The sequence below is a fragment of the Oncorhynchus mykiss genome, chromosome 2, assembly GCF_013265735.2.
Source record: "Oncorhynchus mykiss isolate Arlee chromosome 2, USDA_OmykA_1.1, whole genome shotgun sequence".
Taxonomy (NCBI): Eukaryota; Metazoa; Chordata; class Actinopteri; order Salmoniformes; family Salmonidae; genus Oncorhynchus; species Oncorhynchus mykiss.
Genome location: NC_048566.1, coordinates 25837594 through 25865347, shown reverse-complemented (window position 1 = coordinate 25865347; position 27754 = coordinate 25837594). Strand labels below are relative to the sequence as shown.

The 27754-nt window shown below is 43.2% G+C and overlaps 1 protein-coding gene across 1 annotated transcript in view; it reads right to left on the bottom strand.

Annotated features, from left to right (window-relative positions):
- The window catches only part of tsnare1 (T-SNARE Domain Containing 1), a 143475-nt gene that overhangs the window by 109530 nt on the left and 6191 nt on the right, over nt 1–27754 (bottom strand). The window lies entirely within an intron of this gene.

Here is a 27754-nt window from a genome sequence, read left to right as displayed (position 1 = left end):
GAGAGAACACAACAACATCAGTCGGATTGGTGGATATACTATATGGATCTGAGTATTCAATATTCCTGGTTGGTAGATTCCAGGAACCATCAGGGGAAAATATGGACATTGTGATGTGGGAATCTGTCTGTGTATGTGTACATAAATATACGTAAGTGTGTGTATGAACTGAATCCCCGATTCCACAGTGACAATATGCATCATGACTCAGCCTCCCCCCGTCTATATGGAGGTGTGCAAAACATCACTGAAAAGGGTAAAGAATGCATAGTGAATGTGTTTTCCATCCAAGACACATGACATCTATGAAGCCCTGTGTCTACCAGCATCACAACCAAAGGTCACATGGTATCATGATTTCATAAGCTGTCCTGTAAGACATTCAGCCCTCTGTGAATAGCAGGCATTGAACTAAGTAGGCTTGTAATTGTGTTCTAATGTCATTGTCCAGCTGCCCTTTTGTGGTTTTGAAGCTAGTCTGGTGTTGTCTGGCACCCGGGTCTGGGTATGTGAACACTGGCATTCATGACCGTCTCATAAGGGTGGCAAAGGAACAGACAGAGAGAGAGAGAGAGAGAGAGAGAGAGAGAGCGAGAGAGAGAGAGAGAGAGAGAGAGAGAGAGAGAAATTAGAGAAGAGGGATAGAGAGAGGACATGGAGAGAGGGGTAGAAGGAAAGAGGGAGAGGAGATGGAGAGAGAGGAGAAGGAGGGAGGGAGAGGAGAGAGAGCAAGAGGACATGGAGAGAGGGGTAGAAGGAGGGAGGGAGAGGAGATGGAGAGCGAGAGGACATGGAGATAGGGGTAGAAGGAAAGAAGGAAAGGAGATGGAGAGAGAGAGGACATGGAGATAGGGGTAGAAGGAAAGAAGGAAAGGAGATGGAGAGAGAGAGGACATGGAGAGAGGGGTAGAAGGAGGGGGGGAGAGGAGAGAGAGAGTGAGAGGACATGGAGAGAGGGACAGAAGGAAAGAAGGAGAGGAGATGAGAGAGAGAGTACATGGAGAGAGGGGTAGAAGGAGGGAGGGAGAGGAGAGAGAGAGTGAGAGGACATGGAGAGTGGGATAGAAGGAAAGAAGGAGAGGAGATGGAGAGAGAGAGGACATGGAGAGAGGGGTAGGATGAGGGAGGGAGAGGAGAGAGAGAGCGAGAGGACATGGAGAGAGGGGTAGAAGGAAAGAGGGAGAGGAGATGGAGAGAGAGAGGACATGGAAAGAGGGGTAGAAGGAGGGAGGGAGAGGAGATGGAGAGCGAGAGGACATGGAGAGAGGGATAGAAGGAGGGAGGGAGAGGAGAGAGAGAGAGAGAGAGCGAGAGGACATGGAGAGAGGTGTAGAAGGAGGGAGGGAGAGGAGATGGAGAGAGAGGAGAAGGAGGGAGGGAGAGGAGAGAGAGCAAGAGGACATGGAGAGAGGGGTAGAAGGAGGGAGGGAGAGGAGATGAACAGGGAGAGGACATGGAGAGAGGGGTAGAAGGAGAGAGGGAGAGGAGATGGAGAGCGAGAGGACATGGAGAGAGGGGTAGAAGGAGGGAGGGAGAGGAGAGAGAGAGTGAGAGGACATGGAGAGAGGGGTAGAAGGAGGGAGGGAGAGGAGAGAGAGAGCGAGAGGACATGGAGAGAGGGGTAGAAAGAGGGAGGGAGAGGAGATGGAGAGAGAGAGGACATGGAGAAAGGGGTAGAAGGAGGGAGGGAGAGGAGATGGAGAGCGAGAGGACATGGAGAGAGGGATAGAAGGAGGGAGGGAGAGGAGATGGAGAGAGAGAGAGAGAGCGAGAGGACATGGAGAGAGGGGTAGAAGGAGGGAGGGAGAGGAGAGACAGAGCGAGAGGACATGGAGAGAGGGTTAGAAGGAAAGAAGGATAGGAGATGGAGAGAGAGAGGACATGGAGAGAGGGGTAGAAGGAGGGAGGGAGAGGAGATGGAGAGCGAGAGGACATGGAGAGAGGGGTAGAAGGAAAGAAGGAGAGAAGATGGAGAGCGAGAGGACATGGAGAGAGGGGTAGAAGGAAAGAGGGAGAGGAGATGGAGAGAGGGGTAGAAGGAAAGAGGGAGAGGAGATGGAGAGAGGGGTAGAAGGAGGGAGGGAGAGGAGAGAGAGAGCGAGAGGACATGGAGAGAGGGGTAGAAGGAGGGAGGGAGAGGAGATGGAGAGAGAGGACAAGGGGGGATTCAGTCCCATCTTCAGTGAGAGACAGAGGATCAGATTTACTGGAACCACGTGGTCATTTAACCTGATTCATTTTCAGAAAGCAGCAAGATGAGTTACTGTTGGCAGGCAATAAACGATCTCTCTCTGCTCCTCTTGAATCCCAGACCAGTCACTAGTCACTGTAGTGCCTGGTGCTCCAGCCTTCTGAAGTGTTCATAGGCATTGCGTGTCTCAATACGTGCTCTCACTCTGAACAGTACCTAGAAATATACGTTCTCTTTTCTTCTCCCACATTCTATATAGGAATATATACACACAATATACATACACACACTTGTATGTGTGTATACCACACACAGAAACACAACACACACACACATGCTCAAACACACACATGTGGACACACACACACAGACACAAACACAAGCACACACGCACACACACACACCCACACACACACACTGATCCTATGTGTGTCTCTCATAGTTCGGCCAGTCACCCTTGTGAAGAGTGAGGTTTGAGCAGAGGAGAGGACTGCATGGTGTAGTAATACAATGAGTGGATCCCACTGTCATTACTCATTGCCTTAGTGTTCCTGGTCCCTGCACCAGCTATACCCATGCACCCCTGGCCTTCACCCAGCCTCTCCCTCTCTGCCTGGCCTGGCGATGTCATCAACACTCGCCCTGGTCTCTGACTCACAATAGAGCTCTGTGATTGGCTGAGCAGAGAGTGTGTTGACTGATATATCACTCCCCATCTTGTCTCTGAGGCTGGTGGTCCTCTATAGACATGGGGTTCGACTTGAGATTGCTTAGTACTACTACAGTAAATCTACAGTACTAGACAATAGGCAAATAAAAATGTAATCAAATGTGGGGGAACATTATTAGGATATAACATATTTTTCACTATCAATAATAAAGCAGCCATGAGTTCCTTGGTGATGGGAGAGTCTCTCTCTCTTTCTCTTTCTCTCTCTCTCTCTCTCTCTTTCTCTCTCTTTCTCTCTCCCTCTCTCCCCATATTTCACCCTCTCTCTCACTCTCTCTCTCTCTCTCCATCTTTCACCCTCTCTCTCACTCTCTCTCTCTCTCTCTCCCCATCTTTCACCCTCTCTCTCACTCTCTCTCGTTCTATTCTCTCTCTCTCTCTCTCTCTCTCTCTCTCTATTTCTCTCTCTCTTTCTCTCTCCCTCACTCCCCATCTTTCACCCTACCTCTCACTCTCTCTCGTTCTATTCTCTCTCTCTCCATATTCCTTTTATTAATTTGTCGCCATAAGAAGCGTCTAATTGCAGCTCAGGCAGAGTGAGCCAGGGAGCATCTCAAACAGCCCTCGGAAAACAAATTAATTGTTTTATGAGAGAGATAAGTCTAGGGTCATTTACACATCTTACATAAAGTTGTGAGATTATTAAATAATAATGCATTAAAAACCAGAGGGAAATATGTGTGTGTGTGCATGTGTGTGTGTGTTTGTGTGCAGGCATGCTAGTGTGTGTTCAAATCAAATCAAATTGTATTTGTCACATGCGTCTTACAGTGAAATTCTTACTTACAAGCCCTTAACCAACAATGCAGTTTTAAGAAAAATAAATGTTAAAACCTGTTAAGGATATGGCAGACATATGCCCCCTTTGGAGAGATTGGGTACCCCTAGTAAACTGAAAAAAAAATCTGTCAAAAATTGCTAATATATGCAAATAAAAATTATTATTGGATAGAAAACACTCTAAAGATTCTAAAACCGTTGGAATTATGTCTGTAAGTATAGCAGAACTCACAGGGCAGGCATTCTTCCAAACTCGTTTTTGTGGCCATGAAAGTTGGAGCAACTTTGACGTCATGGCCCCCACCCTTCCCAACCAGTTATGATTCTGGGGAGACTTTCTATCTCTTCCGCTAGATGTCCTCTTTCAGTAGAGCTTTGAATCGTTCAAATCCCGCGAGAATTGACCCTATGGGAGTGAAATTAGTGCGTGCCACGAGAAAATAGGCTGTGCGTAGGGGCGCGAATTGGTCCCAGCCATTCCTTTGTTCCAGCACTCAAGAGAAGGGCAGACGATGGCCGATTGAATTGAAGTTTGTTTTGCGTGTCTAAAACATCATAAAGCTTGCTTCTGCACTTAGTTTGACCTGTTTAGTCGACATATAATATGTAATTTTTAAGTTTTGATGCGCAACTTTTCCAGACCAGAGGACGTTTTGGGTGCATTTCAGCTGATGTTATTAGCAGTAGCTAATACAAAGACGCAAGACTTGAAACCAAACGATGTATTGGGTAAGTATGAAGCCTTCCAGAACATTCTGAACGAAGACCATCGAAGGTAAGGGAATATTTATGCTTAAATCTGTGTTTCTGTTGACTCCAACATTACGTAGAAATGTAGCTTGGAACTGAGTGCCGTCTCAGCATATTGAATAGTGTGCGATTTCTGTAACGTTAAAAATAAATCTAACAAAGCGGTTGCATAAAGAAGCAGTGTATCTTTCTAACTATATGTAGAACATGTATATTTAGTCAAAGTTTATGATGTCTATTTACGTTATCTTGCCGCGCTACCTAGATTTCCTGCGGGCATTTTTGAGTAATTTCTGAACGTGAACTCACTGTAAATGGACATTTATGGATATAAATGGCATATTATTGAAAAAAAATGTTTTACTGTGTAACATGTCATATTACTGTCATCTGATGAAGATTTTCAAAAGGTTAGTGAACGATTTATTTTTTAATCCTGCGTTTGTTGATTGCATGTTTTGGCTATTCAAATGAGCTGTGTCTGGTGGTGGTTTTACATATATATGTGCTATGTTTTCGCCGTAAAACATTTTAGAAATCTGACTTGCTGGCTAGATGAACAAGGTGTTTATCTTTCATTTGAGCTATTGGACTTGTTAATGTGTGGAGGTTAAATATTTTTAAGAATATTTTTGCGTTCCATGCGCCACCGTTTCAGCTGAACGTGGGAGGGTTGATTCCCAATTGGGAACCAATATCGTAGACAGGTTAAGTTCAAAATAGATAAGTAAAAAAAAATGAAAAGAAGAAAAATAGAAAAATAAACTATAAGAGCAGCAGTAAAATAACAGTAGCGATGAGGTACTGGTACAGAGTCAATGTGTGGGGGCACCGGTTACGTGAGATAATTGAGGTAACATGTACATGTAGGAAGAGGTAAAGTGACAATGCATAGATAATACACAGAGAGTAGCAGCAGTGTGAAGGAGGGGGGGGGGGGCATTGTAAATAGTCTGGGAAGCCATTTGAGAAGATGTTCAGGAGTCTCATGGCTTGGGGGTAGAAGCTGGTAATAAGCCTTTTGGACCGAGACTTGGCGCTCCGGTACCACTAGTAGCGCTCCATGCCAGGTCAGTGTGAGAGCGAGTTGGAGGTGTGCTACAGTACATCCATGTGAGACATTGTAGGACCCATGGTGCCAGTAAATGCAGCCCTGGTAGGAGGGCAGACAGCCAGACTGGCTTGTCTCAACCCTGACAGAGAGCATCATTCATCCCTTCCTGTGATTCTGAATCAGTCCCTGACTCCTCTTACAGCTGCCATTATGAGCAGAACTAGGCTCAGCACAGCGAGAGGGAGTCAGGCAACTGAGCAGAAATTACCCAACACGCTGGACACAAATGCTCTGTGTGTGTGTGTGTGTGTGTGTGTGTGTGTGTGTGTGTGTGTCAGCCTTTGAGTATTACACTGAAATTATTTTCTTATGAATGCTTGTGCATTTGTCATGTAAGAACATGTGATATATATAGTTGAAGTCGGAAGATAACATACACTTAGGTTGGAGTCATTAGAACTCGTTTTTCAACCACTCTACAAACTTCTTGTTAACAAACTAGAGTTTTGGCAAGTCAGTTAGGACATCTACTTTGTGCATTACATGTCCATAAGCCACGTTGCCACAACTTTGGAAGAATGCTTGGGTTATTGTCCATTTGGAAGACCCATTTGCGACCAGCTTTAACTTCCTAACTGATGTCTTGAGATGTTCAATGTATCCATATAATTTCCCTTTCTGATGACGCCATCTATTTGGTGAAGTGCACCAGTCCCTCCTGCAGCAAAGCACTCCCACAACATGATGCTGCCACCCCATGCATCACGGTTGGGATCGTGTTCTTCGGCTTGCAAGCCTACCCATTTTTCCTCCAAACATAACGATTCTCATTACGGCCAAACAGTTCTATTTTTGTTTCATCAGACCAGAGGACATTTCTCCAAAAAGTACGATCTTTGCAAACCGTAGTCTGTCTTTTTTATGCCGGTTTTGGAGCACTGGCTTCTTCCTTGCTGAGCCTCCTTTCAGGTTTTACTGTGGATATAGATACTTTTGTACCTGTTTCCTCCAGCATCTTCACAAGGTCCTTTGCTGTTGTTCTGGGATTGATTTGCACTTTTAGCACCAAAGTACGTTCATCTCTAGGAGACAGAACACGTCTCCTTCCTGAGCGGTATGATGGCTGCGTGGTCCAATGGTGTTTATACTTGTGTACTATTGTATGTAGAGATGAACGTGGTACCTTCAGGCATTTGTAAATTGCTCCCAAGGATGAACCAGACTTGTGGAGGCCTATCATTTTTTTCGTGAGATCTTGGCTGATTTCTTTGGATTTTCCCATGATGTCAAGCAAAGAGGCACTGCGTTTGAAGGTAGGCCTTGAAATACGTCCACAGGTACACCTCCAATTGACTCAAATGATGTCAATTAGCCTATCAGAAGCTTCTAAAGCCATGACATAATTTTCTGTAATTTTCCAAGCTGTTTAAAGGCACAGTCAACTTAGTGTATGTAATCTTCAGACCCACTGGAATTATGATACAGTGAATTATAAGTGAAATAATCTGTCTGTAAACAATTGTTGGAAAAATTACTTGTGTCATGCACAAAGTAGTTGTCCTAACCGACTTGCAAAAACTATAGTTTGTTAACAAGAAATCTGTGGAGTGGTTGAAAAACGAGTTTTAATGACTCCAACCTAAGTGTATGTAAACTTCCGACTTCAGCTGTATACACACATATATATATATATATATATATATATATACACATATAATAATACTTATTTTCCAACATAATCTGCAAATAAATAAATTAAAAATCCTACAATGTGATTTTCTGGATTTTTTTTCTCAATTTGTCTGTCATAGTTGAAGTGTACCTATGATGAAAATTACAGGCCTCTCTCATCTTTTTAAGTGGGAGAACTTGCACAATTGGTGGCTGACTAAATACTTTTTTGCCCCACTGTATATGTATGTACGTACATACATACATACATACATACATACATACATACATACGTATGTATATATATGTGTGGAAATTGTTCAGTTTATGTCTCAGTTGTTGAATCTTGTTATGTTCATACAAATATTTACACATGTAAAGTTTGCTGAAAATAAACAGAGTTGATAGTGAAAGGACGTTTCTTTGTATGCTAAGTTTATATATATATATATATATATTTCACACACACACTCAAACCGACAAGAGACAAACAAGAAGATAAATAGTTCAACAATGATCTGTCATTGAGCTTGACATAATAGGATCAGACTGTCCACTGTCCCCAATGACTCTGGTCACTGAATATTAGCTGTCTTTATACTAACTACTATTATCTGTCCTTGTCCCAGCAGGCGATTCTGCCCTTCATCAGCCCAAGACCCAGCCAGCTCGGACAAAGAGATGTCTGGACTGTAAACTAGTGATGTCATCTCAGACATTCTGATTCACATTGTGATGGATGGGTCTTCTCTACTTTACTTCCGCTGATTCGGGCTTATTAAGTCATAAAGAGTCTGGAAATATGATTCTGATACAATTGGATAGGTGTTCTAACCCAGAAATGTCTTCTGGAATGTTGCCCAGTTCCATAATGTGTCATAATGACTCTGGTTCTGGCCTGAATCTCTGGGTCTGAGGATGGCTTCAGGTCAAGATGGACACATCTCTAGACTGAGGATATGGTGTAGTCAGTGAACATGGTCAATATTCACTCCACACAGGCATCATCATCATCATCATCAGAAAAAATCATTAAAGGTCTGGCACATGCTTGACCCTGAAAACAAGGAAAATTACAATAATCAATAAGTACATTTTACTGAACACTATTTGAAATCGACATGGCTAAAAGGTCAGCTACCATTTGGCGGCCTGCAGCTTTGCCGTTAGCGCTAACCTAATTAAAGCTATTGCTAATCTGATAATATTACCTTACAATTCGCTGGCCATCATTCAACAAGGTCACACTCACACTGAGCTGCTAAACTAGCACTCACACGTGTCTTCAGAAACAGATTACTACATTCATTTATGTGTGTGTGTGTGTGTGTGTGTGTGTGTGTGTGTGTGTGTGTGTGTGTGTGTAAGCTAAGATCAAATGTTGCCTTGATGACCCAATTATAACAACTATCTGTAAACAACATACAAACAGCACAAAGCAGATGGTCTCCAAGGTCCTTGTGTCTATGGTGTTGTGTTTTCAGACATCAATGAGGACAGTCAGGTCCTTGTGTCTATGGTGTTGTGTTTTCAGACATCAATGAGGACAGTAAGGTCCTTGTGTCTATGGTGTTGTGTTTTCAGACATCAATGAGGACAGTCAGGTCCTTGTGTCTATGGTGATGTGTTCTCAGACATCAATGAGGACAGTCAGGTCCTTGTGTCTATGGTGTTGTGTTCTCAGACATCAATGAGGACAGTCAGGTCCTTGTGTCTATGGTGTTGTGTTCTCAGACATCAATGAGGACAGTCAGGGCTGAGAAAGTAGTGTTGCGCTTCTTTACCCGCATCTTCCTTATCCTCACCTTCAGCTGAAGCAGCCAAACAGTAGGATTGCTCATGTGTCTTGCTAAAGCTCTCACTTTCATCTCTCTCTTTCTCTTTCTGTCCACTCCATAAAAAAAGACCTAAGGCCAATAAACTGAGTCTCTAACAACAAAAGAAAGAGGAAAAAAGAAAAGCATCTATGGACAGTGAAATTGCCCTGTCACATAAAAATACTCATTATTGAGATAAATCACCCCATTCTATTCCCCAAATAATCTCCCTCCCCCCACCGATCACCAGCACCTGTTATCACAGCAACACACACACACACACACGTTATTTAACAGTCTTATAAACAGTCTCTTGAATGATGACGAGACAATCAAAAATATGATCCCATTATGTGACTCCTTATTAAAACACAAAGCTTAGATATATGGGGGCCATACAGCGCTTAATTTGAGCTGGATCCTACCGAAACAGGATCCAACACCTATCGGGTTTGGACTGTTTCATTTTTGATAGCTTTTATTATCAAATAAAATAAAAGCTATCAAAAAGTTAATTTGAGTTGCCTCTTTGTTAATTCTACATTTGTCAGTGTCAAAGTAGCCGGTCATTTTTATAATGTGTGCAGTGTTAGTGCTTTCAAGACAACTGGAAACTCAGGGGAAAAAAACGAGGTCAAATCATTACGTCAGTGATTTTCAGGTTATAAAGGCGCCTGAGTCTCAGCCTTGGAATTCCGAGTTGGATGACCATTCAAATGAACTTGCCCAGTCGGTAGTAGTTTTTTCCCCAGTTGTCTTGAATGCACTGAAGTTGTAAGTAGGAAATTTCCAGTTCCAAATTCCAAGTTCCCAGTTGTTTTGAAAGCAGCATTCAAAAAGATTTGTCACGCTCTTCTCTGACGAGGAGGAGTAGTAAGGATCGGAGGACCAAAGCGCAGCGTGATGTGAATACATTCTTTTAATGTAAGACAAAATAATACGAAGTACACTAAACAAACAAAATAAAAACACGACCGTGACCACTATCAACACAGAGTGCAAACATGCAACATCCATAGACATAGATAATCGCCCACGAAATACTCAAGGAATATGGCTGCCTAAATATGGTTCCCAATCAGAGACAACAATAACCAGCTGCCTCTAATTGAGAACCAATCTAGGCAACCATAGACATACAAAACCCCTAGACTGGTCACAACCCCATAAACATACAAAAGCCCTAGACAGGACAAAAACATATAATCACCCATGTCACACCCTGACCTAACCAAACTAATAAAGAAAACAAAGAATACTAAGGTCAGGGCATGACAGTACCCCCCCCCCCCCCCCCCCCCCCCCCCCAAAGGTGCAGACTCCCGGCCGCACACCTAAGCCTATATGGGAGGGTCTGGGTGGGCATATCTCTGCGGTGGCGGTTCTGGTGAGGGACGTGACCCCGCTCCACTTCTAACTCGGCCCACTTACGTAATGTCTCTGGAGCGGGAAACCTCACCACTGACCCCGGACTAGAGGACGCCACTGGACTGATGGTCGAGTCTAGAGTGAGTGGTGCCTCTGGACTGACGGGCGGCACTGGCAGATCCGGACTGGAGGGAGACTCTGGCAGATCCGGACTGGAGGGAGACTCTGGCAGATCCGGACTGGAGGGCGGTTCTGGCAGCTCCTGACTGGGATCACCTGTAGGGAGGAGGGGGGCTGCCACTGGAGGGCTGGTGCGTGGAGGTGGCACCGGATAGACCGGACCGTGAAAGCGCACTGGCGGTCTCGACCACCGAGCCTGCCCAACCCTACCTGGCTGAATGCTCCCCGTAACCAGGCCAGTGCGGCGACGTGGAATAGCCCTCTCTGGGCTGTGCTGGCGAACCGGGGACACCATGTGGAGAGCTGGTGCCATGTACCCCGGCCCGAGGAGACACACTGGAGACCAGATGCGCTGAGCCGGCTTCATGGCACCTGGCTCGATGCCCACTCTAGCCCGGCCGATACGAGGCGCTGCTATGTACCGCACCGGGGACACCGTGCGCCTCACGGCATAACACGGTGCCTGCCGGGTCCCTCTCTCTCCACAGTAAGCACGGGGAGTTGGCGCAGGTCTCCTACCTGACTTCGCCACACTCCCCATGTGCCACCCCCAATACATTTTTGGGGCTGTCTCTCAGGCTTCCAACCGCGCTGCCGTGCTGCCTCCTCATACCACCGCCTCTCGGATTTCGCTGCCTCCAGCTCAGCCTTGGGGCGGCGATATTCTCCAGCCTGTGCCCAGGGTCTCTTGCCGTCCAGAATCTCCCCCCATGTCCAGGAGTCCTGAGATCGCTGCTGCTGCCCTTTACCACGCTGCTTGGTCCTTGAGTGGTGGGTGGTTCTGTAACGGAATTCCTCTTCTTCAGAGGAGAGGTAGCAAGGATCAGACCAATGTGCAGCGTGGTAAGTGTCCATAATGATATATTTAATCAAATCAACAGAACACTGAACAAAATAACAACCGAAACAGTCCCGTATGGTGAAAACACTAACACAGGATACAACCACCCACAAAACACAATAGAAAACAGGCTAATTAAATATGGCTCCCAATCAGAGACAACGACTGATACCTGCCTCTGATTGAGAACCATTCTGGGCCAAACACATAGAAATATAACAACAGAACAAAACATAGAAAAACAACATAGAATGCCCACCCCAACTCACGCCCTGACTCACGCCCTGACCAACTAAAATAAAGACATAAAAAAGGAACTAAGGTCAGAACGTGACAAGATTATGCCAAAGTCTTCAGTCATTCCTTCCAGACCCACATCAAACATCTCCAATCCAAAGTTAAATCTAGAATTGGCTTCCTATTTCGCAACAAAGCATCCTTCACTCATGCTGCCAACCATAACCTTGTAAAACTGACCATCCTACCGATCCTCGACTTCGGCGATGTCACAAAATAGCCTCCAATACCCTACTCAACAAATTGGATGCAGTCTATCACAGTGCAATCCGTTTTGTTACCAAAGCCCCATATACTACCCACCATTGCGACCTGTACGCTCTCGTTGGCTGGCCCTCGCTTAATACTCGTCGCCAAACCCACTGGCTCCATGTCATCTACAAGACCCTGCTAGGTAAAGTCCCCCCTTAGCTCAGCTCGCTGGTCACCAAAGCATCACCCACCTGTAGCACGCGCTCCAGCAGGTACAGTGCCTTGCGAAAGTATTCGGCCCCTTGAACTTTGCGACCTTTTGCCACATTTCAGGCTTCAAACATAAAGATATAAAACTGTATTTTTTTGTGAAGAATCAACAACAAGTGGGACACAATCATGAAGTGGAACGACATTTATTGGGTATTTCAAATCAAAAACTGAAATATTGCGCGTGCAAAATTATTCAGCCCCTTGTGAGGATCTCTGAATGATCCAATGTTGACCTAAATGACTAATGATGATAAATACAATCCACCTGTGTGTAATCAAGTCTCCGTATAAATGCACCTGCACTGTGATAGTCTCAGAGGTCTGTTAAAAGCGCAGAGAGCATCATGAAGAACAAGGAACACACCAGGCAGGTCCGAGATACTGTTGTGAAGAAGTTTAAAGCCGGATTTGGATTTACAAAAATTGGATTTACAAAAAGATTTCCCAAGCTTTAAACATCCCAAGGAGCACTGTGCAAGCGATAATATTGAAATGAAAGGAGTATCAGACCACTGCAAATCTACCAAGACCTGGCGGTCCCTATAAACTTTCAGCTCATACAAGGAGAAGACTGATCAGAGATGAAGCCAAGAGGCCCATGATCACTCTGGATGAACTGCAGAGATCTACAGCTGAGGTGGGAGACTCTGTCCATAGGACAACAATCAGTCGTATATTGCACAAATCTGGCCTTTATGGAAGAGTGGCAAGAAGAAAGCCATTTTTTAAAGATATCCATAAAAAGTGTTGTTTAAAGTTTGCCACAAGCCACCTGGGAGACACACCAAACATGTGGAAGAAGGTGCTCTGGTCAGATGAAACAAAAATTGAACTTTTTGGCAACAATGCAAAACGTTATGTTTGGCGTAAAAGCAACACAGCTGAACACACCATCCCCACTGTCAAACATGGTGGTGGCAGCATCATGGTTTGGGCCTGCTTTTCTTCAGCAGGCACAGGGAAGATGGTTAAAATTGATGGGAAGATGGATGGAGCCAAATACAGGACCATTCTGGAAGAAAACCTGATGGAGTCTGCAAAAGACCTGAGACTGGGACGGAGATTTGTCTTCCAACAAGACAATGATCCAAAACATAAAGCAAAATGTACAATGGAATGGTTCAAAAATAAACATATCCAGGTGTTAGAATGGCCAAGTCAAAGTCCAGACCTGAATCCAATCGAGAATCTGTGGAAAGAACTGAAAACTGCTGTTCACAAATGCTCTCCATCCAACCTCACTGAGCTCGAGCTGTTTTGCAAGGAGGAATGGGAAAAAATGTCAGTCTCTCGATGTGCAAAACTGATAGAGACATACCCCAAGCGACTTACAGCTGTAATCGCAGCAAAAGGTGGCGCTATAAAGTATTAACTTAAGGGGGCTGAATAATTTTGCACGCCCAATTTTTCAGTTTTTGATTTGTTAAAAAAGTTTGAAATATCCAATAAATGTCGTTCCACTTCATGATTGTGTCCCACTTGTTGTTGATTCTTCACAAAAAAATACAGTTTTATATATTTATGTTTGAAGCCTGAAATGTGGCAAAAGGTCGCAAAGTTCAAGGGGGCCGAATACTTTCGCAAGGCACTGTATATCTCTCTAGTCACCCCCAAAACCAATTATTTCTTTGTCGCCTCTCCTTCCAGTTCTCTGCTGCCAATGACTGGAATGAACTACAAAAATCTCTGAAACTGGAAACACTTATCTCCCTCACTAGCTTTAAGCACCAACTGTCAGAGCAGCTCACAGATTACTGCACCTGTACATAGCCCACCTATAATTTAGCCCAAACAATTACCTCTTTCCCTACTGTATTTATTTTATTTATTTATTTATTTCGCTCCTTTGCACCCCATTATTTTTATTTCTACTTTGCTCATTCTTCCACTGCAAATCTACCATTCCAGTGTTTTACTTGCTATATTGTAGTTACTTTGCCACCATGGCCTTTTTTGCCTTTACCTCCCTTATCTCACCTCATTTGCTCACATCGTATATAGACTTGTTTATACTGTATTATTGACTGTATGTTTGTTTTACTCCATGTGTAACTCTGTGTCGTTGTATGTGTCGAACTGCTTTGCTTTATCTTGGCCAGGTCGCAATTGTAAATGAGAACTTGTTCTCAACTTGCCTACCTGGTGAAATAAAGGTGAAATAAAAAAAATAAAATGTAGATTTGCATGAAATGTGTTTATAAAAGGCAAACATTTTCCTAGACCCAAGACCACTAAAAATGTTCCCCATGTGTGCAACTTCTCTAACACTTCTGCTCTACTGCTCCATGCCACTATGCAAATGAAATGACATGCATGTTTTATTATTATCAAGGTGAGTGTTTTCTTATGTGTTTTCCGGTACCTCAGAGCTTCCTCGCGTCCTCATCAGTTTCACACACATCCATGTACTATTATGTGAAAAATATAAATGAGGTCCTTAAAACATGTAAGTTTATCATACATTGTAAAAAAGAAACCTGAAGAACCTTATAGATTTGTCAAAAAGCAGCTACAGTTGAAGTGGGAAGTTTACATACACTTAGGCTAGAGTCATTAAAACTCGTTTTTCAACCACTCAACAAATTTCATGTTAACAAACTATAGTATTGGTAAGTTGGTTAGGACATCTACTTTGTGCATGACACAAGCCATTTTTCTAACAATTGTTTACAGACAGTTTATTTAACTTGTAATTCATTGTATCACAATTCCAGTGGGTCTGAAAATTTCATACACTAAGTTGACTGTGCCTTTAAACAGCTTGGAAAATTACAGAAAATTATGTCATGGCTTTAGAAGCATCATTTGAGTCAATTGGAGGTATACCTGTGGATGTATTTCAAGGCCTACCTTCAAACTCAGTGCCTCTTTGCTTGACATCATGAGAAAATCAAAAGAAATCAGCCAAGTCTGGTTCATCCTTGGGAGCAATTTCCAAATGCCTTAAGGTACCACGTTCATCTGTACAAACAATAGTACGCAAGTATAAACAACATGGGGCCACGCAGCCGTCATACTGCTCAGGAATGAGACGCGTTCTGTCTCCTAGAGATGAACAAACTTTGGTGGGAAAACTGCAAATCAATCCCAGACCAACAGCAAAGGACCTTGTGAAGATGCTGGAGGAAACAGGTACAAAAGTATCTACATTCACAGTAAAACTAGTCCTATATCAACATAACCTGAAAGGCCGCTCAGCAAGGAAGAAGCCACTGCTTCAAAACCTCCATAAAAAAGCCAGACTACGGTTTGCTACTGCACATGGGGACAAAGATCATACTTTTTTGGAGAAATATCCTCTGGTCTGATGAAACAAAAATAGAACTGTTGGGCCAGAATATCCATCGTTATGTTTGGAGGAAAAAGGGGTAGGCTTGCAAGCCAAAGAACACCATCTCAACCGTGAAGCACGGAAATGGCAGCATCATGTTGTGGGGGCGCTTTGCTGCAGGAGGGACTGGTGCACTTCACAAAATAGATGGCATCATCAGGAAGGGAAATTCTGTGGATATATTGAAGCAACATCTCAAGACATCAGTCAGGAAGTTAAAGCTTGGTCGCAAATGGGTCTTCCAAATGAACAATGACCCCAAGCATACTTCCAAAGTTGTGGCAAAATGGCTTAAGGACAACAAAGTCAAGGTATTCGAGTGGCCATCACAAAGCCAATACCTCAACATTTTGTGGGCAGAACTGAAAACGCGTGTGCCAGCAAGGAGGACAACAAACTCAGTTACATCAGCTCTGTCAGGAGGAATGGGCCAAAATTCACCCAACTTACTGTGGGAAGCTTGTGGAAGGCTACCCGAAACATTTGACCCAAGTTATACAATTTAAAGGCAATACTACCAAATACTAATTGAGTGTATGGTAACTTCTGACCCACTGGGAATGTGATGAATAAAAAAAGCTTAAATTAATCATTCTCTCTTCTATTATCCTGACATTTCACATGAAAATAAAGTGGTGATCCTAACTGACCTAAGACAGGGAATTTTTATTTGGATTAAATGTCAGGAATTGTGAAAAACTGAGTTTAAATGTATTTGGCTAAGATGTTTGTAAACTTCTGACTTCAACTGTATGTAGGCTATCGTTGTCCTCATCGCTTCTCATGACACACACTGCTAAAGCAGTTGACTCGCAATTGATAGTGCACTTTAACCGTGCTCCCCTTGTAAAATATTAGCTCAAAAGTATTGTACAGTTCCTATACCTAAATATAAACCCTACCGGAACCCAACATAAGTACTGGTACCTATTTAAGTCCAAGTCGAGCACTGCACACTACATGTAAATTCTCATTTCAAAAGGGGGGGGTGAGATTCGAACCCTCGCCACAATCTGCGACAATTACATGGAATATGCACTTTACACAGAGAGCAATTTGACCAGTCAGTGAAATGCACATGATAGTTGCTTTGATGATCAGAACATGCTGTTGGGCATGCTGCCCACCCATGAACAAATGTTGGAAAGCGTCCAACTACTTCAACGATTTTAATTGGCTGATTGACTTGTGCCAGGATATAATCGGTGCCACCTGTTGAAGTTAGCCAAAGGCAAACTTGTACCATGTTATCTGATGGGACGAGCTACAATTTAGCGTTTGGTCACATGTAAGTACATTTTAATTGGCTGATAGGCATTTTGTGTGTGAGAACCCATTTAACTTTAAATGCTTGCTTATGTTCGGAAATATGTTTGCAAGTCTGACATGCGGTCTAGCAAAATGAAACACACACACACACCCCGTCCTAAAACAAGCTGGTTAATGATAACAAAGTAGCAACAAACAAACAGTGAACCTGACACTATCTCCCTCCCTCCCTCTCAGGTGTTCACCCCCGTGGTCGACCCCCCTATTATCACCCCATTCTGATCTCCAGATCGATGGATGAGGGGATAAAATAAAGGACTATAGGAGGGGGAGCTGTCTTTGTGTGGAGCTGGAGCCCACAAAGGTAGTGTTATCTCTGTTTGTTCTCTGTCACAGTGCTGGCCCTGGGGATCCGAACACAAGCAGACAAGCTGGCCAAGACACACACACAGCACAGAGACCGAGGAGTGATCTAGGCTTCACACGCATCACACTCACAGGCAGGTTGATCTCTGTCTGTGTCTACCAGCATGTGTATATCAAATACCAAACATAGAGCTTCACCAATGGGCTTAGCCGTGTCTCTCAAGAGGAGAGGGTTAGGAGGAAGGGTTAAATCCATCAAAGTGCACTAAAGCCCCGTTCACACAGCCTATACTGGAGGAGGATCAACACTCCCTGGATGTAACGCAGTGCCTCCATTCCAACTGTTTTTTTTTAAAGGGGTGGATCAGCTAAATATTGCGGTAAGAATATTGGTTCCATCAATGTAATTGTCTGCATAATTTCCAATCCCCCATATATTTTTGGGGTAAATATATATACCCATATACATACACGCATTTATACATATACAAATATACAGTGGGGGAAACAAGTATTTAATCAGCCACCAATTGTGCAAGTTCTCCCACTTAAAAAGATGAGAGAGGCCTGTAATTTTCATCATAGGTACACTTCAACTATGACAGACAAAATGAGAAAAAAAATCCAGAAAATCACATTGTAGGATTTTTAATGAATTTATTTGCAAACTATGGTGGAAAATAAGTATTTGGTCACCTACAAACAAGCAAGATTTCTGTCTCTCACAGACCTGTAACTTCTTCTTTAAGAGGCTCCTCTGTCCTCCACTCATTACCTGTATTAATGGCACCTGTTTGAACTTGTTATCAGTATAAAAGACACCTGTCCACAACCTCAAACAGTCCCACTCCAAACTCCACTATGGCCAAGACCAAAGAGCTGTCAAAGGACACCAGAAACGAAATTGTAGACCTTCACCAGGCTGGGAAGACTGAATCTGCAATAGGTAAGCAGCTTGGTTTGAAGAAATCAACTGTGGGAGCAAATATTAGGAAATGGAAGACATACAAGACCACTGATAATCTCCCTCGATCTGGGGCTCCACGCAAGATCTCACCCCGTGGGGTCAAAATGATCACAAGAACGGTGAGCAAAAATCCCAGAACCACACGGGTGGACCTAGAGAATGACCTGCAGAGAGCTGGGACCAAAGTAACAAAGCCTACATTCAGTAACACACTACGCCGCCAGGGACTCAAATCCTGCAGTGCCAGACGTGTCCCCCTGCTTAAGCCAGTACATGTGCAGTCCCGTCTGAAGTTTGCTAGAGAGCATTTGGATGATCCAGAAGAAGAATGGGAGAATGTCATATGGTCAGATGAAACCAAAATATAACTTTTTGGTAAAAACTCAAGTCGTCGTGTTTGGAGGACAAAGAATGCTGAGTTGCATCCAAAGGACACCATACCTACTGTGAAGCATGGGGGTGGAAACATCATGCTTTGGGGCAGTTTTTCTGCAAAGGGACCAGGACGACTGATCCGTTTAAAGGAAAGAATGAATGGGGCCATGTATCGTGAGATTTTGAGTGAAAACCTCCTTCCATCAGCAAGGGCATTGAAGATGAAACGTGGCTGGGTCTTTCAGCATGACAATGATCCCAAACACACCGCCCGGGCAACGAAGGAGTAGCTTTGTAAGAAGCATTTCAAGGTCCTGGAGTGGCCTAGCCAGTATCCAGGTCTCAACCCCATAGAAAATCTGTTCAGGGAGTTAAAAGTTACAGGCCTCTCTTATCTTTTTAAGTGGGAGAACTTACACAATTGGTGGCTGATTAAATACTTTTTTGCCCCACTGTATACATACACATACCTATATAGACTTACATACTTTTTTAAAGAATATACCTTTATTATTATTCCCCGCAAACCCTACCACCGATCCCCCAATTGGAGTAAACTAATAAACACTTCGGCTTTTACCTTCAATTTATACATCTTATACACATTTTACATTCACAGTCTATTTTACAATAGTTATTTTTTGTTTTGTTTTTAGTCCTTCCTCTATTTTTGATGTCCATCCAGTTTGATTTTTATTTGTAACTGTGCTATTTCACAAAAGTTCTGAACATATATACATTTTACAGACCCCGTATGTATGTTCTACATGTTTTACCTTGCTATTAGTCCCTTCAGCTCCATTCAACCTCTCCCATCTATCTCTCAAGATCATCCAACTGGTTCTTTAGCTGCTTTAGCCTAGTCAGCTTTCAACTAGAGACAGACAATACCCCTTAAATATTCCATTACACATAAGTGTAACATACCGGATTTTGAACCTGAGTCTTCTGCTCGGCACGTGAATGTGTTAGGTCACTGTGCTAAAAACTAGACATTGGCTTTGGAGCGAACGCAAGTCATCAGTTCTCAGGCAAGGTTTACTGCGAGTGGGATTTCAACAAACCACCTGTATTACAGAAGCGTCTGAAATAAATCTCCTGTTACTATAACCACTGAGGTGTTATGAGTTTCCACAGTGATGAGTTGGCCGTCTAGTCTGCTCTGCTAGCTGGGCGGATCGTGCCAGGCACCCACAGGGGAGAAAAGGGTTATCAGTCCCCAGTCACACGACAGCTCTCTCCCCTCCCTAATTGGCCAAACTGCTTAATTGGTCATGGAAATCATAGAGACAGTGGTTCTGGCAGCAGCCTTAATACGTTGTAGAAGACACCTTTATTTAAGTAAAGTTGGGCTGGGTGAGGTGTCTATGGCAATGCACTGACTGAAGCAGCATCATTTAATTTACCACTGGAAAGGAAAGCTGAGAGATTACAACAAGACAGTGTGAAGGAGGCCGTACCAATGATTTAAGCAGCACTGCAAAGCTACTTACTTTTAACTACAGTGTCTGTCATCCTAAAGAAAACAATTGCTGTTTTTCAGCCTTTGTTCCCTAAATGTATTCAACAAAGTGCTAATTTGAGAGTGGTTTTATTTCCTGCTAAAATAATTTGTTAGAGAATCTTCTACTCACGCATACATTATAGTGTAGTTATGTTGTGATAGAGTGGGCAAATAGCATGCAATGATTATGAGAGCACTTTAAAGAGAATCTTTGAATCTTCAATCTGTTTATATGAGTAGGTATACAGGTCAGGATCACATGATTTATTGCACTGCACAGACAAATGATTGATTGATCAATCAATTGCAATTTGTTGTTGTATTGTCCAACATGGACATTGCAGGTGAAAACTTTTTTTTTTTTTTTTGAGGGGGGGGGGGGGGGGGTGAGACAGCAACAATTAAAACAGTAGAGAAAGAAAAAACAACATGGAACAAAGTCACGTCCATGACTGAGGAAGACTTCTAAAGGAGATCACAATTACAAACATCCCACTGGGCACAGATGTATGTTGATCGTCTAGTTATGATTTACAATAAGTTGTCAAATAACGTAAATTCATGAATGAAGGGCGACCTTCACAGCCAATAGAGAACAGAGGGGGTGAAGGACCATGACAGTTTCATTTGTTTGAGAGGACTTAAGAGGTGGTCCTCTCTGCACTTGTTTGATTGGATTGTCAATGAGGATGAGGAGAAGACAAATAGTCTCTGTGTGTGTGTGTGTGTGTGTGTGTGTGTGTGTGTGTGTGTGTGTGTGTGTGTGTGTTTGTGCGTGCGAGCGTGCGTGTGTGTGTGACAGGCTCTCTCACATGCTTATGAATGTGGAGTGGTGAGAATGTGATGGTCCTGAAGGGAAATGGTTCATTATTCTACAAACCCCCTCTCGTTAATCTGCGCTCATAAAGGACTACAGAGAAAATACTTTATCTGACCTCTTTTAAACTAAAAGAAAAGAAGGCGAAAAGCACAACCTTCCCACTTTACACATCATGGTATCACAGTGTCCCTGTCATACAGAAACCCCCAGAATTCAACACCGATATGTCAGAGTCACATGATGGCATTTTAGAACACCAATTTAAAAATATTAAGAATAAAAGTTAAAGCATCTAAACCACAATTATTTCATTTCTGAGAGGCAAGTTTTTGTCTAACAAACTGAGGAGTGTGTTCTGGGGCCAACAGTACACATCCAGCTGGTGAAACCTAATCTCCCGGGGCGATGGAAAGGAGGCGAGCAGACGTCCAAGTCAACAGAGAGGCAGACCAAGACTCTGACCCCCAAGCTGGCCACCACTCTACACACACACACAACACACAGACACATATACACACACACCGATGCCCCGAGTGCTCACACAAGCCCACGGCTCAGTGACAAATGGAAGGGTGTGCTGGCATATTTCATTAGACCAGCTGAACCCACAGTGTGTGTGTGTGTGTGTATGTGTGAGAGAGAGAGAAAGAGAGAGAGACGGACAGACAGACAGACAAAGTGATATCAGCCTACTGCAAACTGACCGAAAGTCCAAATAATTCCCTTGCCAAAAAACAAAAAGAAAATATTCAGATCTGCTCTAAAATCATTTTCTAGGAATTGCTTTTCATACATTTTAATTCTCATGTCTCTGATAAAACATTAGCACCTGAATACTAATATGTGTCCTAAAACGTCCTCTGGATAAAGCCAGTCGTGCCGTTTCGCGGCCCAGATTTGTCCGTGGTGGAGCAGCTTGTCGACTTGGCCTGCCATGAGGAAGAGTAATGGTATTTGGCAGATGAACCAAACACGACTGTGGCTCCCCCTTCCTTACCCTCCTGCAGAGAAACAAACACCCTGCATGAAGGGATGCCATCATTGCCATGCATCAATGGCTGTCTATGGGAGGCCTGCGTGACTGAGTCCCACTGCCAGTGCTGCAGCCTACATGGCTCATCCCTGGCTCTGTGTCTGGGAGACCTGTGGGAGTCTTCTTCCCAGGGGAGGGTGGCTGTTCTGGGCTTGGCATTAGGAGAGGCAGCCTCTTCCTCTGTGGTTGTGGGGCTTCCTGACCCTTGCTGGGGAGGGGAGCAGATGGCCAACTGGACATCCACACTGTGGCCTTCTGGTGCCTCTCTCTCTGCCTGCCACATATGCTTCACCCTGCGGCTGTCTGTTTCCTGGATCCCTCACAGCATCACCATGGCTACACAACCCCCAGAAAGAGAAGAGGGGAACACACATGCACGCACATGGCTGCACATGCTTAATGTCTATGGCAAAAACATTTGAAATACTATTGAACAATGAATAATATGTGAGAAGATGTATCACAGTACATGAAGCAGAATCATTAGGACTATAGCCAACCATCAAGAGATAAAAGGAAATTTCAGAAAAATACAACAAAATTGGCAACTATAAGGCTGTGTATACACAGGCAGCCCAAATCTGATCTTTTTCCCACTAACTGGTCTTTTGACCAATAAAATCAGATATTTTCACATCATACCGTTTTCAGAGCTGATCGGATTGGTTAAAATACTAATTAGTGAAAACAAGATCAGAATTGGGCTACCTGTGTAAACAAAGCCCAATAGACATGGCTGGGACTTATTGGTTCTGACAAGATAATCACAACCCTGCAGCAATGACATTCATCAACACAGAAAACACCTCAGTCATCTGGGCACGCGCACTTGTGGACTTTCAAACTGAGGCTCAAGCTGTGTATAGTGCCATACTGTAAGTGTGACATAATGTATCATAATTCTCAAGCTGGCGAGGGACGTGATTGCATACATTGGGTCAGGGTGACAGTTTTCTGGAATCTTGACTCTGACGCTTCATAGCAGATGGTGGTAACTATCCATCTGCAGTGTGTTTGTGAGTCATGATGATCATGACAAATACCCAAAGGTAGCAGGCATCAAAAAATGTGCAAGGTGTTGCTTCCACAAATGGAGAATTATTATGCTCTAAACAAAAAAACGTTACATTTCGACTAACAAAATAGATGGTTGTTTTAATTTAAATCAATATCCGTGTTGTGATATGTGGTGTGTGATGGAACATGTCTGTTTTTTGTTTATTTGTAACATATTTTAACCACACTAATTGTGTGTCTAATTTTCTGACCCATGTACACACATAGGTCTACACACCAACACACACTTTATTAATAGATCATCAATTTCTCCTGCTAATTTTTTTCTGGATGTTTTCTTTCCTTCTCCAGCATAGTAAACTCTGGCATCTCATTGCCCTTGCCAATATTTCCTGGAACGAACAGAGTTGTGAGGCAGAACCAGGAACTAATTTCATTAGCGTCTGGCTGCCATTGGTGAATAATTAGGGTCTGTCCTCCGTCTGCGCTAGCCGGGCCCAGAGTTCTGAGAGGTTAATAACCAGTAACAATCAATTACTTAACTAATCTGATATGATCAATAAGGTCCTCCAATTGACAAAGTATGTAGCCAGAAGAGGGGCAGAATACGATAAAACCTTCGACATCAAGTAACGGGATGTTTTTATTAGAATAGACAATAAAATAACATATGGTGTACATTTACTATGTGTATGTATTTACAGTTGATATGTTGATATTACACTGGTGGAATCTGCAGAATCCAAACGGCTCAAAAACTAGACCAATGAAGTTTAGAATGTTTGTTATAATAAAATGAAAAGTGGCCCAAGCCCTAAAGTGTTCCCCGTGATAGTTTGCCACATCAAAATAACTACTTGGTTTTCACCATGAGAGTTCATTCTCAGGTTTTAAAAAAAGACAGAAAAATTGTAGAAAGCAGCCAAGCAGGAACACCAAAATTGGTGCTTTTATGGAGGTTTGTTATAAACGGTCTCCCATTTGACCCATACACTGGGCATTTGATTTGCCTGACCCAGTCTCTGTGTCCTCTGAGAGAACATTGGCATACCAGCAGACTTTTAATTGTCCATTCAACCCTTCTCTTGTATCGGAGTATATCTGGGATCACATGAGAACGGATTATTTTAAATCATATCCAACCCTCCGTCCAGCCATTACTCACACATCACAGACCACCGGCCTTGTTATTGGGAATTGGAGATGGCCACAATCCCTTGTCCGTCTTGATCCACAAATTAGTAAATCCACAGCCATGGCCTACTCCTCCATTTGTCTCCTTCCTTCACAATGGGGCCTCAATTACCCCCCAGGATTCAGTCACTTACTTACAGTATGCAATCATAGCAATTACCATCCCATCTGACCATCTCACCCCAGCTCAGGCTCAACATAGTCTTTTGATTGGCAGAAAAATAGTTTTTAATGACATGCCTTTTTTATATATATTGAAACTTGCTCCCTTAATTCCACTACTATTGTGATGACTTTCCTGCCTGGACAATCTAACCAAGTTGACAGTGTAATGGAGAAAATGACCTTGGAATAGCAATTGATGCCGTCAGACAGTGCTTGATGATAATGCTGGAAAATTAATGAGAGTAGTTGACCTAGGAATCATTTGATAATACAGGCATATTAATAACTGAATGACAACCTCAAGAGTTCATCATCAAGAGTTCCTCCCTCCTCCGATCTTTGAGATATGATTATAAGTTGGCATCAGCATCACAAACAATCACATTCATCAAACAATGGATGGTTATGTCCTGATTCCATTTGATTTGAGGTGAGTCAGATTTAAAGGTCCTGATTTGGCCTCGTTTTAGATTTGGTTGATTAAGAAATGCTAGCGGCCATGACTGAATTCAAATGTGTGGTTTGATGTGGGTGTCTCATGTGTTCCAGTTGGGAAGCGTTAGCCAAATTATTTTGCCAATTAGCTTCAGCCGGCTGGCGTGCGATCGAGTTGGTTTGACTTTGGATAGCCTATCTTTGGGGATAGTTAGGGGCTGTCAAAGAATTACACAATGTAAATGAGACAATATTTTCATGTTGCACACCCTTTAGTTTTTGTATGTGAATTTATATACTTTAATTGGTTTTAGGTTTTTAAATAATTGAAATGTTGAGATTTTGGAATTTTAACATATTGTCCCATATACATTCTGTAATTTTCTGATGGTCCCTAACTAGCCCCATATGTATATCCAAAGTCAACCCACATTTACCACAGGGATTACGATTGGGTCGCCTGCAGATGAATCCTGAATTGATTATTAATTGTGTGTTGCCAGTTGTGGGCATTTGGGCAGGATTGAAACAACCTCAAGTCTCACAAAACTCTATTTTGGACAAGACTGACTTTTTGACCAAAATTATCCTATTTACACTTTGTAGCCAATTTTGATAGTTGAATAAATGTCTATGACATGTCGATGCCAGGCTATTTTCTAAATGAGAAGTTGTTTTTTAAGGGCAATTGTTGTTCAGAGCACAAGGTGTGGCCAATGTGTCATCTAACTAACATGCACACTGTCACTTTCCATTCAGCACCACCAGAGAAAGGACCACATCAGGCCAATGGGCAGCATATGTACAGTGATTTAACCTCACCAGGACCATGGACAGCATTTATACAGGTTACCACCAGTCAACCTATTGAGACATCAGGACCAAAGACAGGGTCTATACAGTCATTCTAACTACACCAGGACCACTGACAGTCTGCACAGTGACTCTAACCATGGAAAGCACCTTTCAAAGTTACCGCCAGTCAATCTAACCATATCAGGACCACAGACAGCTCCTACACCCCCTGCAGCTGTACTCCAACCCTGCAGTCTGCATAATAATGATGGGTGACATCCACCGTTGATGTTGAACCTAACTTTTTCTTTCCATTTATAACAACACAAAACAAAGAGCACATAGACATATACTTAGATCACATGGAGAAAAATGCATTGGTGTGCTGAAATAATTTAGCTTAGTTCTGAGAAAAGTAAATAGCCATTACTACAGAGTGCTCAACAGGGATTATAAACTCAGCAAAAAAAGAAACATCCTTTTTTCAGGCCCCTGATTTTCCAAGATAATTCGTAAAAATCCAAAAAACTTCACAGATCTTCATTGTAAAGTGTTTAAACACTGTGTCCCGTGCTTGTTCAATGAACCATAATCAATTAATGAACAAGCATCTGTGGAAAGGTCGTTAAGACACTAACAGCTTACTGGTAGGCAATTAAGGTCACAGTTATGAAAACTTAGGACACTAAAGAGGCCTTTCTACTGACTTTGAAAAACACCAAAATAAAGATGCCCAGGGTCCCTACTTATCTGTGTGAACGTGATCACACCTGCGGGACAGGTACAGAATGGCAACAACAACTGCCCGAGTTACACCAGGAACGCACAATCTCTCCATCAGTGCTCAGACTGTCTGCAATACGCTGGACTGAGGGCTTGTAGGCCTGTTGTAAAGGCAGGTCCTCACCAGACATCACTGGCAACAACGTCGCCTATGGGCACAAACCCACCGCCACTGGACCAGACAGGACTGGAAAAAAGTGCTCTTCACTTACGAGTCGCGGTTTTGTCTCACTAGGGGTGATGGTCGGATTCGCATTTATCATCGAAGGATTGAGAGTTACACCGAGGCCTGTACTCTGGGTCCGTCATGGTCTGGGGCAGTGTGTCACAGCATCATCCGACTGAGCTTGTCGTCATTGCAGGCAATCTCAACGCTGTGCGTTACAGGGAAGACATCCTCCTCCCTCATGTGGTACCCTTCCTGCAGACTCATCCTGACATGACCCTCCAGCATGACAATGCCACCAGCCATACTGCTTGTTCAGTGCGTGATTTCCTGCAAGACAGGAATGTCTGTGTTCTGCCATGGCCAGCAAAGAGCCCGGATCTCAATCCCATTGAGCACGTCTGGGACCTGTTGGATTGGAGGGTGAGGGCTAGGGCCATTCCCCCAAGAAATGTCCGGGAACTTGCAGGTGCCTTGGTGGAAGAGTGGGGTAACATCTCACAGCAAGAACTGTCAAATCTGGTGCATTCCATGAGGAGGAGATGCACTGCAGTACTTAATGCAGCTGGTGGTCACACACCAGATACTGACTGTTGCTTTTAATTTTGACCCCTCCTTTGTTCAGGGACACATTACTCCATTTCTGTTAGTCACATGTCTGTGGAACTTGTTCAGTTTATGTCTCAGTTGTTGCATCTTGTTATGTTCATACAAATATTTACACATGGTAAGTTTGCTGAAAATAAACGCAGTTGACAGTGAGAGGACGTTTATTTTCTTGCTGAATTTAAATGAAAACCTCTTTGGGATAGGCATGCCGTTAGCGCCTGGCATCGACAACATCCGGTGTTGTAATTCAAATGACAAAAATCGTAATATTAACCATTCATGAAAACACAAGTGTCATACATCATTTAAAAGTCTAACTTCTTGTTAATCCAGCCACTTTGTCAGATTTCAAAAAGGCTTTACGGCGAAAGCACACCATGTGATTATCTGAGGACAGCGCCCGCATACAAAAGCTTTACATACATTTTCCAACCAAGCAGAGGCGTCACGGAAGTCAGAAATAGCGATCAAATAAATCACTTACCTTTGAAGTTCTTCATCTGGTTGCAATCCCAAGGGTCCCAGCTACATAAAAAATTGTCCTTTTGTTTTTTTGTTTGATAAAGTCCTTCTTTATATCCCAAAAAAGTCAGTTTTGTTGGCGCGCTTGACTCGGTATCCCACCGGTTTCCTTCGTTTAAAATGCATACAAATGAATCCCGTAAATTACCAATACATTTCTTCCAAACAAGTCAAACAGCATTTCTAATCAGTCCTCAGGTACCCTATTATGTAAATAAAAGATAACATTTAAGACAGAGAATACCGTAGATCTTTACCG